Source organism: Castor canadensis, chromosome 7 (genome assembly GCF_047511655.1).
Source record: "Castor canadensis chromosome 7, mCasCan1.hap1v2, whole genome shotgun sequence".
NCBI lineage: Eukaryota > Metazoa > Chordata > Mammalia > Rodentia > Castoridae > Castor > Castor canadensis.
Window position 1 is genome coordinate 8,785,445 of NC_133392.1, and position 11,236 is coordinate 8,796,680.

Genomic DNA, 11,236 nt, shown 5'->3' on the forward strand with positions numbered 1-11,236 from the left:
ATGCATTTATGCTAAAGGTCAAGTATTTAGGATGCACGGCTCCCATTTATCCAAAGTTTCATGCTTCCAGGGTGCGTCCCCTGGACCTGAGAATGGGCAGAATTGTGAGAGAGTTTCTATTCACAGCTGTGCAAATGGCCAGGACATACTCATGCAACAGACGCCTTGACCTGGGTTGCCACCTGGGAAATGTCTTCACCTCAAGCCAGCCCACATGTCTTTTCTATCAAAAGCAGGGTCTTTTCTTCCTGTGGTTGCCCGTGTCTTTCTGTTCAGGTCAAAAACCTCTTGGGACTATGGATTTAGGAAGCTAGAAAACTAATGTTTTTATGGTACTGGGTTTTGAATTAAGGGACTTGCATGTACTAGGCAGGTGCTCTACCTCTTGGGCCACAACCCAAGGCTGTTTTTATCTTTTAGTAATTTTTTAGGTAGGGCCTTGAACCATGATCCTCCCAAACTATACCTCTTGAGTAGATGGAATTACAGGGACAAGTCACCATACTGGGCTCTAGAAAGCTAATTTTGATGTAAATGTCAACTCTGCAACACAATTTTCCTTAAGGTATTCCTAGGAGTATTCCTAGGGGAAGATTCCAGAAGATCTCTGCCCTAAGTGATACTTCAGAAGTTTTCAGAAAGACAGAGTTGCTATCTGCTTGCAAGGAAGGCAAGTTTGAAGGCTTTGGGTAGACGTTCTCCAAAGAAGCTGTCAAAACTGAGTTCTTAGATAACATACTGTGAAGGTCACCAGTGTGGACTACGGGCAGCTCACAAATGTGCAAGGTGAAATGGAAGAAAACAGTTCCACAAGAGGTTGGAAATCACATGATCTCTGGCAACTAAAGGGAATTTCTATGGAAAAAAGAAAAAAGTGCCGTGAGGAGAGGGTCGCTGCCCATGCAGAGTCCAGCTAGAGAAGCAAGAACCTTTACAAAGATCCTGTGAGCCAAGTCCCATTCATTACCCTAAAAAGTATTTCTGGGATCTTCCGGATGTCCAGATGCAAAGTACAGTCCCCTCTGGTAGATAACTGATTCTCACCAGAGGAAAGATTTGCCAATATGAGGAGCAGAAGGATTTGCCATGGTCATACACTAGTTCCCTCCACAGGCAGCATCATTTCAAGCTAATAGAGTATCCACATGTAACTCGGCAGCATAGGAGGACTCCTGTGGCCATGGTGAGGGTCCATGATGCGATGATGTCAGGAATCAGTGGGAGAATGCATTGGTCTGGGATATCCCCATGAATACCAATGGCCCCCATGCCAAGCAGTGCCCTACACACTTAACTTGAATCACCTCATTTAACCCGGCAAGGAACAACAGCCCCCAAGTTTCCATTATTATCATTTCCATTTTGTATATGGGGCAACTAAAGCTCAGAGAGGAAAAGTGAGCAAGGCCCAGGTCACAGAGCTCACAGATGGTGGAACCAAGACCCAGACTCAAAGGGCCCACTCTAGAGCTAGCCATCTCTTAACAAGAGATTAAATCAATACTTATTGACTTGAATGTGAGTCAATGATCCCTTTCCTGAATCAATCCAAACGTGCGTCATTAGGGTGTGACCTCTATGTTGACCCCTTGCTGAGAGCCTTAGACAAAGTAGACACTCAAGAAGAAACCTAGAGGCCACTCTATCTGCCATCTCAGGTTGTCACTTGGAGAACTGAAGGCAAGCTTTCCAATTTACATGTTTGCATCTCCAATTGGGAAGTGTCCAATTGCAACACAAGCTAAAGCAATGCAACTCTGAACAATCTTGTGCAAGTTCTCACCTTGGGCATATGCAAACCATGGACAAATGGCACACCTCACTTTGCATTCACCGTTAAACTGTCACAGGAGGAAATAAATAAAGTCCTAGTGTGCTGTTTGGCAATTAGCAATTTTATCTCAACCTCTTTGGTAGCCACACACTGCTCTGTAATTGTGAGATTAAAAAGCTATAATTCACATGGTTGACCATAAGTGTGTGGATATCTTGCTATGACAAAGCAATTACCCAAGAGTCATTAGTCTCATAAAGTAATCAGCAATTGTGGGTAAATAATGATTATGTAGCAGACTAATGCTGTATTGTTGACCCTTAAAACAAATATTAAGATTTATCTTTTCATATGGCCATATAACATATACATGTACGTTATATACCCCAGGCCTTTGGGGTAGGGTTGCTTTAAGCTCATAAGACACGAGACAGATTTGCATGGAACTTTAGAATCTGCAAAGTACATTGGTGTGTATTTTCCTGACTTCTTCATGTAATCATGGCCAAAAGAAGGCAGAACAGGTATGGTGATTTTCCATGTTTTATAAGGGAGACATTTGAGGCTCAGAGTGGCTAAGTGACTCACTGAGCTGATGTGACATTTCTTCCTCACAGATCGATAAGCACATGAACAGCTCTGTCCCCATCACCCCTGACCCCCTGCATCATTGCCCCCTCCCTAAAGCTCCCAGGCTGAGCCTGAGGATTTTGCAGCCTCTGCTGAATGCCCTAACCCCAGCCATGCCGATGACATAGATTAGTGCATGTTGTAATAATGTTCACCTCCCACCCCCCAAAAAAAATCAAAAGGCACTATATATACATTTCCACTATATTTTATTGCCTTGCTCAGTAATGTTGGCCAAGAGTTGTAATTTTTTCATTGTGTCTATACAAAGCTAAATGGCTGTTTGAAAAATGTGAAACTAAAAGTGTTCAAATGAAATGATTCCATATCTACCACTTGGATTTTATTACTTGCCTCAGTTTGACCAACACTGTCACAAATGCAGCCCAATTGCTTTGTAAAGATGAGGCAATGGTGGTGGTCAAGGAAATCCTCAGAGCATTTGTCCCACAAGAGCAAATTTCCCATCTGAGCTACAGCAGAAACTTGTTCCCAGAGGCCTTGAGTGGACAATGGGTGGGCTTCATCTTGGTGTAAATGGCTGTGGACTGGCTGTCACTGAGAACCTGGCTTTGCTTCCATTCCTTCCTCCTTCACTCAACAAAGACACAGGGGAGGCTCACGGTGAGCAAGCAATGGCCCAGTTGACCAGGTAACTGTGCCCTGATCCTCAGAGCCTGACATCTGGCTCTTCTAGGGAAAGGAGGGGTCTGCAGAAGAGAGGTGGTGAGACCACTTTTATAGGAGATCAAAGTGTGGTTCATAGTCTAAAGTGTATTTATTTCTACCCAAATATTTCTATTTTGACATTTTAAAAAGATGCCAAGTTCTCCACTTGCTCCATTAAAAATAAAAATAATACTCTAACAAAAATCCCTTGAGTCCATCTGTAGATAAGTGCATCACCCTGGGGAAGGCATTTCCCAGTGGTCCCAGTTCTGAGTAACATCATGGTCACATAACTTTCTGGCAATCAAAAAGCCATTTCCACGTGACAACTTCTCCTACACACATTTCTACATACGTTCCTTCGTATCTATTCATGAAAAGGATCCATGGCCCAGGATGACACTTCTTAAATTCGTTTTCCTTCCCATAATTTTTTCTCACACACTCATCTCCTCTCTTTGAAATATTTAGAAAAAGCTAACACCATGGCCTTCTTCGAGGGTTCTCCCTGCAGTGCTACCCCAGTCGTCAGTCCACAGACCTTTGTCCCCTCTCCAGAATTTGTCACAGAGCCCAGAAACCTTCCCAGCAATGGAAGGACCTTCTAAGGATAGAGGAGGGGGGAAAAGCAAGAGGATACCACCAGAATATGTCCCTATCAATCAACTGTGCCCTTTCATGGGGATGTTTCCAATCAAGTTCTCTACATATGGTCCTAAAAATAGATCATCAATGGAAGCTGCTGAGGAAGATTTTAGAATTTCCATCCCTGGAGATAATGAAGGAGAAAAATACAAAATTCACATTGGGAATGATTGGAGCCATCAAAATATTTATTTAACATCTGCTTTAGTCAGGATCGTTGGAGTCAGCCACAATTGGTGCCATTGTCCCTAAGCTAATCTCATAGATTTGCCCCTTTCTATAGTTTTAATTGACTTGCCCTACAGGTAAATACACGGGGCCCTTTCCAGTGCAGACACCCTGTGCCTGGGTATCATCCACGCCCCGGATTCTTTGTGTGTCAAAGGAGCTCCCAGCTCCCGGTCCTTGGAGTCCAAAGTAGTTAATTAATGGAAATCAAAGGAGCCTTTGTTGCTACCCCAAACCTTCCTCTCTTCTCCAGATGGGGACAGATTCACTGACAATTTAGTTCCATTTCTGAGAATGGTTTCTCAGGTTTCCCTTGTCGGTGACTAGAAAGGGCCAGGTGCCATCAAGGACTCTGCTCCTGGGACTCTGCCAAAGACCAAATCAAAGGAGTAAGAGAGGCCTCCATCAGCTGTCCAGGGCCTGATCAGGACCGTAAGTCTTTCTTTGGGGAACTAAGAGGGGTTGGTGTAATGTGCAGAGAGCAGGGCTGAGGGGCAGAGTGTGGGGTTGACTGATGAAGTCACAGGGCACTGCCTAGAGCAGAAACCAGAGACCCTGAGGCCTGAACAGCTCCAATATGCACCCACCAGAGACCCCCAAGCTAACAGAGTTTGCAGGCACCACGTTCAAGTGAGTTACTGTTTGCTTTGTCAGAACACTGAATCAGGATGAACTTTAAAAAAGCTTAAAAGCTGGGCACCAGTGGCTCACACCTGTAGTCCTCCTGATCAGGAGGATCATGATTCGAGGCCAGCTCAGGCAAATAGTTCACAAGACCCTATTTCAAAAAATACCCAACACTAAAAAGGGCTGGTGGAGTGACTCAAGTGGTAGAGTACCTGCATAGCAAGCATGAGGCCCTGAGTTCAAACTGCAAAACGACCGGGAGGGTTGGCAGAGGGGGAAGAAACCTAAAAAATAGGGAGGCTATTTAAGGTCCACCTTTATAAGACTTGCACAGTCCATCTGTGCAATGAAGTGCAGTAGGCAAGACACAGTATCCAAGAGTCATAGAGAAGGTGGTACACATGGACTCTCAACCCAGGGCTCTGGACCACAATAACAAAATCACACACAGTGTCTAACTGCATGATCACGACTCCTTATAAAGTGGATATTTACCAAAGAAAGAATTGACACTCAGAGTGGGGATAATCACTACGTGGCCCACCCAGCTGGGATCAAACCCAAGCCTCTCAAACTTGCAACTTTCCCAAGAAATCACGTGACTCCCTGCAGAAACTGGAAAGCAGCCTTTGGAGCTTGAAGGAGACAGTTTTAAAAATGAAAGGCAGTTCTGCTTCATCCAGTGTGTAATGAGGTGCTAGGGTTTATTTTAATGCTAAGAGCCAAGCATAAGCTGAAAATAGATGTAGATTCAAGAATATTTTCAATCAGTGGTTTTCATATGGTGCTCACAAAGACCCAGGGGCTGAAGAGCTGCATGGAGGAGGGCAAAGGGCACAGCAGCAGCATAGGGAAGCTGAGAAAGGAGGCAACAGCAAGACCTCCTTCTCCCCTACCTCCTGTTGCCATACACAGTGTACTTTATAGTTGTAGTATCTACTTATGTATGCTTTTAATTGGCTTAAATTAAACTAGTCTTACAATTCCACTGCTAAAACAATAAGCTTAAAAGCAACAGTTCTAGTGAATTGCTTTCAGCAGGTGCATCTAGCAACACTGGACACTCCGTATTGCAGGCAAAAAAGAAAGCTCACCACCCTGCCTGTGTCTTTCTGCACTGAGCCTCCAGTGTGGCAGAAACCACTGTCAATTTTGAGGTCCACCCAACACACACAGTGCAGTTTTCCTCTCTGTGGAAGCTCAGGTCACCTGTGTGGCAATTGCTGGACTTTCTTGCTAGACTGGCTCAGAGCTTTCCCCTCACTGTGGGGCGCCATGGCTGGCAGAGGGGCTCTGTCCCTGGTGAAAGTCTTGTTCCTTCTCTCCTGGATGGTCCTAGGATTGCTCAGACCCTGGCTGACACCTTGAGGTGGGAAACTGTGTCCCCTCTGTAGGATTTGGAGAGAATAAGTGAGGCGCTGCTGTCCTACAAGGGCCCCTTCACTGCCTGTTGGTATTGAAAGGAAGTGCATGGCTAGCACGGCTAGGACATTTCCACTAGCTGGTGGGTGAGTGGATTCTGCCTGCTTGGATTTCCTGGAGAAGGGGAGTTTCTGCAGATTGATTAGTGTGTGTGACCTGGGCATGGGACTTTTCCTTAATTGTCAAAACAAAGAAAAAAAAAGGAACTTTCTGCCAAAGAGTCCAGAAAACAGTACTTTCTAAAATACCATTATCAGTGAACTGGGAACAATAGCAGAAAATGAATGAGTGAATGAATACATAATACATAAGAAATGAAATAAAAACAAATAGAATCTACTGAAACCAACAGGTCAGAAAAGCCTCACTCTCAACATCATTTCAAGTTGAATTAGCAGAGATTCAACTTTGGAAAGAGAATTTCCAAAATCCATGGAAGGGTGCCTTCTGCCTGCTGGAGCCACCACACATTCCTGGGTCGTTCAGTCCCACTCTTCCTCTAAGCTCATGGAGATGGCACCTACCAGGTTGTCAGGGATCCAGTGCCAAGCTCAGGCCTTAGCCAGGTTGCTCCTGCCCTTGCCCCATCCTTCTTCTCTAACCTGTGCTGTGCTGTCCCTCCCCTATTCCTCTGCACAGGGGACTTTCCTGTTTCCAAGACCACTTTCCATCCTTATCTCTCACTTCGGAAACCCTAGCAACCTGTCAGTTCTTCCAGCATCACTTAGGAGTGCCTTCTCTGGTGACCTCCATCCAGCAAGGCAAGTGCCCCATGGTTGCTTCCTGTGGTCACCTTGCTCTGACTTCCTGGGTTATGTATCTTTGGCCTTTTTAGGCTGTCAATTGTCATAAGGCAGCAGCCGGCTTTCTTGTCCCCATGGCATCCCGAATGCCATTGTCACAGGTCCTCAGTAGAGAGTTCTATGCAAGGCCAGATTAGCATTCCAGTCTCTGTCCAGAGAATCAATGCAGTCAGTCACTGGCATCACTTTTAGGTCCTCCTTGCTTAGAGGAATAAGCATGACACAAGCCCTCATACTGCTTCCTAGCAATCTTAGAATTTCTGGATTTTCTTCCCAAATCCACAGATGGAGACAAATGTATTATGAACTTCTAGAAAGTCTTAATCTTGCCTTTCATTGTTGTCTGAGCCCTAGTCCACATCAGTCCTTTAGCCAACCACAGGGTAGCCCAGTAACCATCACCACAGTGGGACTGTTTTTACTCCAGTCTGCCCTGGTGTCTATGGGGCTGTGTCTCTTTGGCTTCTGGGTTTAAGGTATCAATGATACCATTTTAGTGTCATTGCAAGTACCCAAGAAAACGTGGGTGAAATTCTGGAATAAAATATGTTCATTAAAATTTTTTCCTGCACAGAGAGAAGTCTGAAAACAGAAGAATTTAGCATTGTCAGAGGAATAACCCAAGTCGTCCCAGACACAAGGCAACATCCATGGCAAAAAGAGCCCTGAGCAGGATCAGGAGACTCTGTCACCTGAAAGGCCTCTGGGACTGTTTTCCCCTCTGTAAAATTGCCATGTAGGCTGCAGGTGTCTTTGATACACGACTTTGATCCTTAGTGCCACTGTCTAGGAAAAACCTGATTCAAAGAATTGGAGGAATAGGCTCTGGCCCAGCCAGTACCAGAAAGAGGAATATTTCTGGCGAGGAGTTGGCTGTCGTCCTTTCTGAAGGATCACATTACATGGATCCTTTGGTGCCTGCACTGGGCCCTCTCTGAGTGCTCTTGGGAGCATCACTGTGTGCACATGCATCCTCCGAGGAGGCCTCACTGGCCTTTTAGAGAACCACAGCTTTGGCAGCCATCCGGGACCTTCCTCCTCTGTCCTTTTCATCTTTAAGAATTCCTATCTTGACTGACTGCGCTCTTTGGGCACAATTAATTAAATCAATGGCCCTCTCATAAATTTAAAAATACATCCTCCGTGTCTTTAAATCTCCGAATCCCAGCTGGGAAACTGAGAGGCGTGAAATACACAGCTATCACGTCACAGCCACAGAGCTGGGGTCCTGGAGCCATAATTCTGTGATAAATGTCTCCCAGCCACACACACCCACAGTTTGGTTATGCCCTGGAGGCGATGGAGAGATGGGAAGGGGCAGCAGGGAGAAGCAGCTCTTACATTGGGTCCTCATTTAGAACTCCCCACTAGCATCCACAAAAGAGATCTGTCAATATCAGAGAAACACTGGCTGTCATCTGGACATGACCCCCACCCCCAGGTCATCTGGAGCCAAGAATCCTCAGTGCAAAGAATTGTGTGCAAGGCCGGGTAAGCAGTCCACCTCTAGCTTGAGAAACAACACAGTCACTCACCATCCCTCTTACCCTCTCCTCACTCAGAGGAACAGGCATGACACCAGCCCTCATGTGACAAGCCACATTTCCCAGTGAGGGCAAGCAGGATAGTCCCACATTTGAAAGTCATAAAAGGAAGATAGTATTTCTTTCCCCCCACCCCAAGTTTCCCCTCCCCATCCTCCATCATGCCCATCCCCCACACAGGTTTATCTCTCTTCTTAAATATAGCTGGCACCATACAGGCTGGTGTCTACTTGCCTATTTGGCTCCCTCTGGGCTGGGAGCTCTTTGAAAGCAGGGACCTTTACTGTCTGTTGTATCTTAATCTCTTGGTGGAGTGTCTGGTACACAATAGATGGTCAATAAATGTCCATGGCTTGAGAGAATGAACAACCTCAAGGCCTGGACTATTTGCTCATTTTTTATTTTTATTTAGTGACTTTTATTTGCTTTTGCTTCACCTTCATTTCCTTTATTATTATAGCAACAATATTTCATTGATTATCAGACTATAAATTTCATGGGGACGAAGACGTGGATCTACTTTAAAATCCACTGGTTTATCTCCTAGAAGTGGCACGTAGAAGGTACGTATGAAGTCTTTTCTGAATGAATGGATAATGTTCCTCTAGAATAGGTCCCAAGATTTTACTTGCCAGGCAATAAGGTCTGCACATTTCATACTGTAATAGATTCTGCCAAAGTGTGCTTCTGAGTAGACATAAGTGGTAACACACTGGTGAGGGCTGAGGACACGCCTTCCTGCCCTCACTGCATTGGAATGACCATATGCTTGTCCTTTTCCTGGCTGATTTTGCCAAGTTCTCAGGGTATGGTAGCTGCAGCCTGCTGTGTGCCAACACAGCTACACTCCTCCATGTGCGCTTGCGCTGAGGACTGCCACATAGCAGCTCCTGCAAGGCCAAGAATGGTGGTGGGGCTACCTGTGGCCACCGAGCCAGGCACCTGCAATGCAGTTCTCTGATGGATAAGTAGCATGCACCGATCCTCCTTGGCTTCATTCCAAGAGCCAGGAGACCAGCCCCTGTGCTGCTGAGCTCCAACTCCCAGCACATCCAGGCTATGTACCTGAGTGTTGCCAGGTGCCCACCACCACATCTATCAGCACACAGCAGACCACAGCTGTGGACTTCAACTACCTATGCCAACAAGATCCTATGTCAAGTGCATGCCAGGCCTGCAGGCCTTTGTGGACGAGCATACTGTCCACATCACCCCAGTGACTTGCCTACTCCCAGTTCAAAGGGAAGGGGAAGGCAGGAGAGAGTAGCGGAGATGCTTCATTAGACAGGATGACCTATGTCTGGGGCAGAGTCCATTTAAGGTGCCCTTGACTGATGCAGAGGCAGGAGTTGCTCACAGTTCTGCCTGTTTGGTGCAGAAGCAGAGTCACGACTGTATGTCTTTCTGCTCCTCTCACTGAGCAGTTTCTAAATAGAGCTTACTTTTCTGGGCTAGGTTGAGGTAGGCCTCAGAGAAGTGAGGGACAATGAATGATCAAACTCCAGAGGCCAGGCACTATCCCTTCTCTGGGAGAGGCATGTGACTTACCTCACAGAGGGTCCATAGGAGCAGGGCTGGGAAAAAAAGGAGCTGGAGCCTGGCAGAACTGTAATTTGTGGCTGAGGGCAGAGTAGCTAGGGAATGGCTGGGTCAGCCTCCATGTTTTGTGTTTCCCTCAGGGACCATGGCTGGAAAGGACTTACCACTGCAAGGTGGGAGGCTGATTCTGTGGCAGTCATTGAGGGTATCCTGGTCCTTCCCACTCAGCCTGCCTCCCTAGGCAATACTTTGCAGTCTCAGGGGTGGAAGAGGGTGTCACAGGACACAAGACAAGTATGGCTGGGTATAGATTCCCTGCCCAGAGCAAATCAGCTCCACTTTCCTCTCAAATGCTGCAGCCAAGGCCTGTAGTTATCACCCCAAACCCCAAGGAGGGAGGATGATGAAAAGGGTTACTGCTTTCTCCTGCTTTCTCTGCCCTGCAAGGTAGCCCTCCCTGCAATCATCCCATCCTCTGCTGTGTCTCACTGGTGTTACAGAGGAGGATCTGAGGTCCAAAGAGGTCAAGTGGGAAATTAGAAGTAGGCCCAGAAGGAGGATCAGGGCCCCACCCCAACTTCTCTGGACTCCACAAATTACAAGGAAGCAATAAGGGTTAATCTGAACCACTTAGTTCTGCTTTCCCAGAATCATGCAAACTTCCTGTCCCTCCTCCTTGTCTCTGCCCCACCCCAAGGCCTTGAAAATCCTCTAGGTTTTTATGCAAATGACCTTCAGAAACTAAGAGAAGTGAATGTTTGTTTTTCATTCAAAAGTCCCAGATGGGTTTTATCTGCTGGGCCTGGCTGGGCCCTGTTATCAGATGGGCATGCAAATGGCTCCAAGAGAAAGGGCCTGGCAGAGAAGGGCTCTGTTTCCAAACACACAGACATTTGCCTGGATATTTCCCTAGCTTATTTCCCTTTTCCATCCCAAATAACCTAGGATATCAAAACTTACCAGCTTAGTAAAATCTAACAGCAGGTAGATAGAGGCCTGTTGACACCCAAGCTTAACTGCCTTCCAGCCAGACAGTGAGGAATGGCCTAACTCAACACCCAGAAACCCTGACTCAAGCAGAGCCCCATCTTATCCAAGAAAAAAAGCAGATCCAAGGGCACCTGGGAGGAAACCCACTGAGGAAGGCCCTTGGAAAGAGCCATTGCAAGCCAAGGGCTTAACATATTCAAAGTCACCAACTCAGAATACTGAGATGAGATTTATAAAATACAAGTTTCCTCCCCAGTTCCAAACTGTCTGTTACATGGGAAGTCACCCTATGAACACACCCAAGATCACCCCAGTGGGGGACAGGTGAACCGTAAACTACAGGCAAAGTACAGGCCTCCCCATCC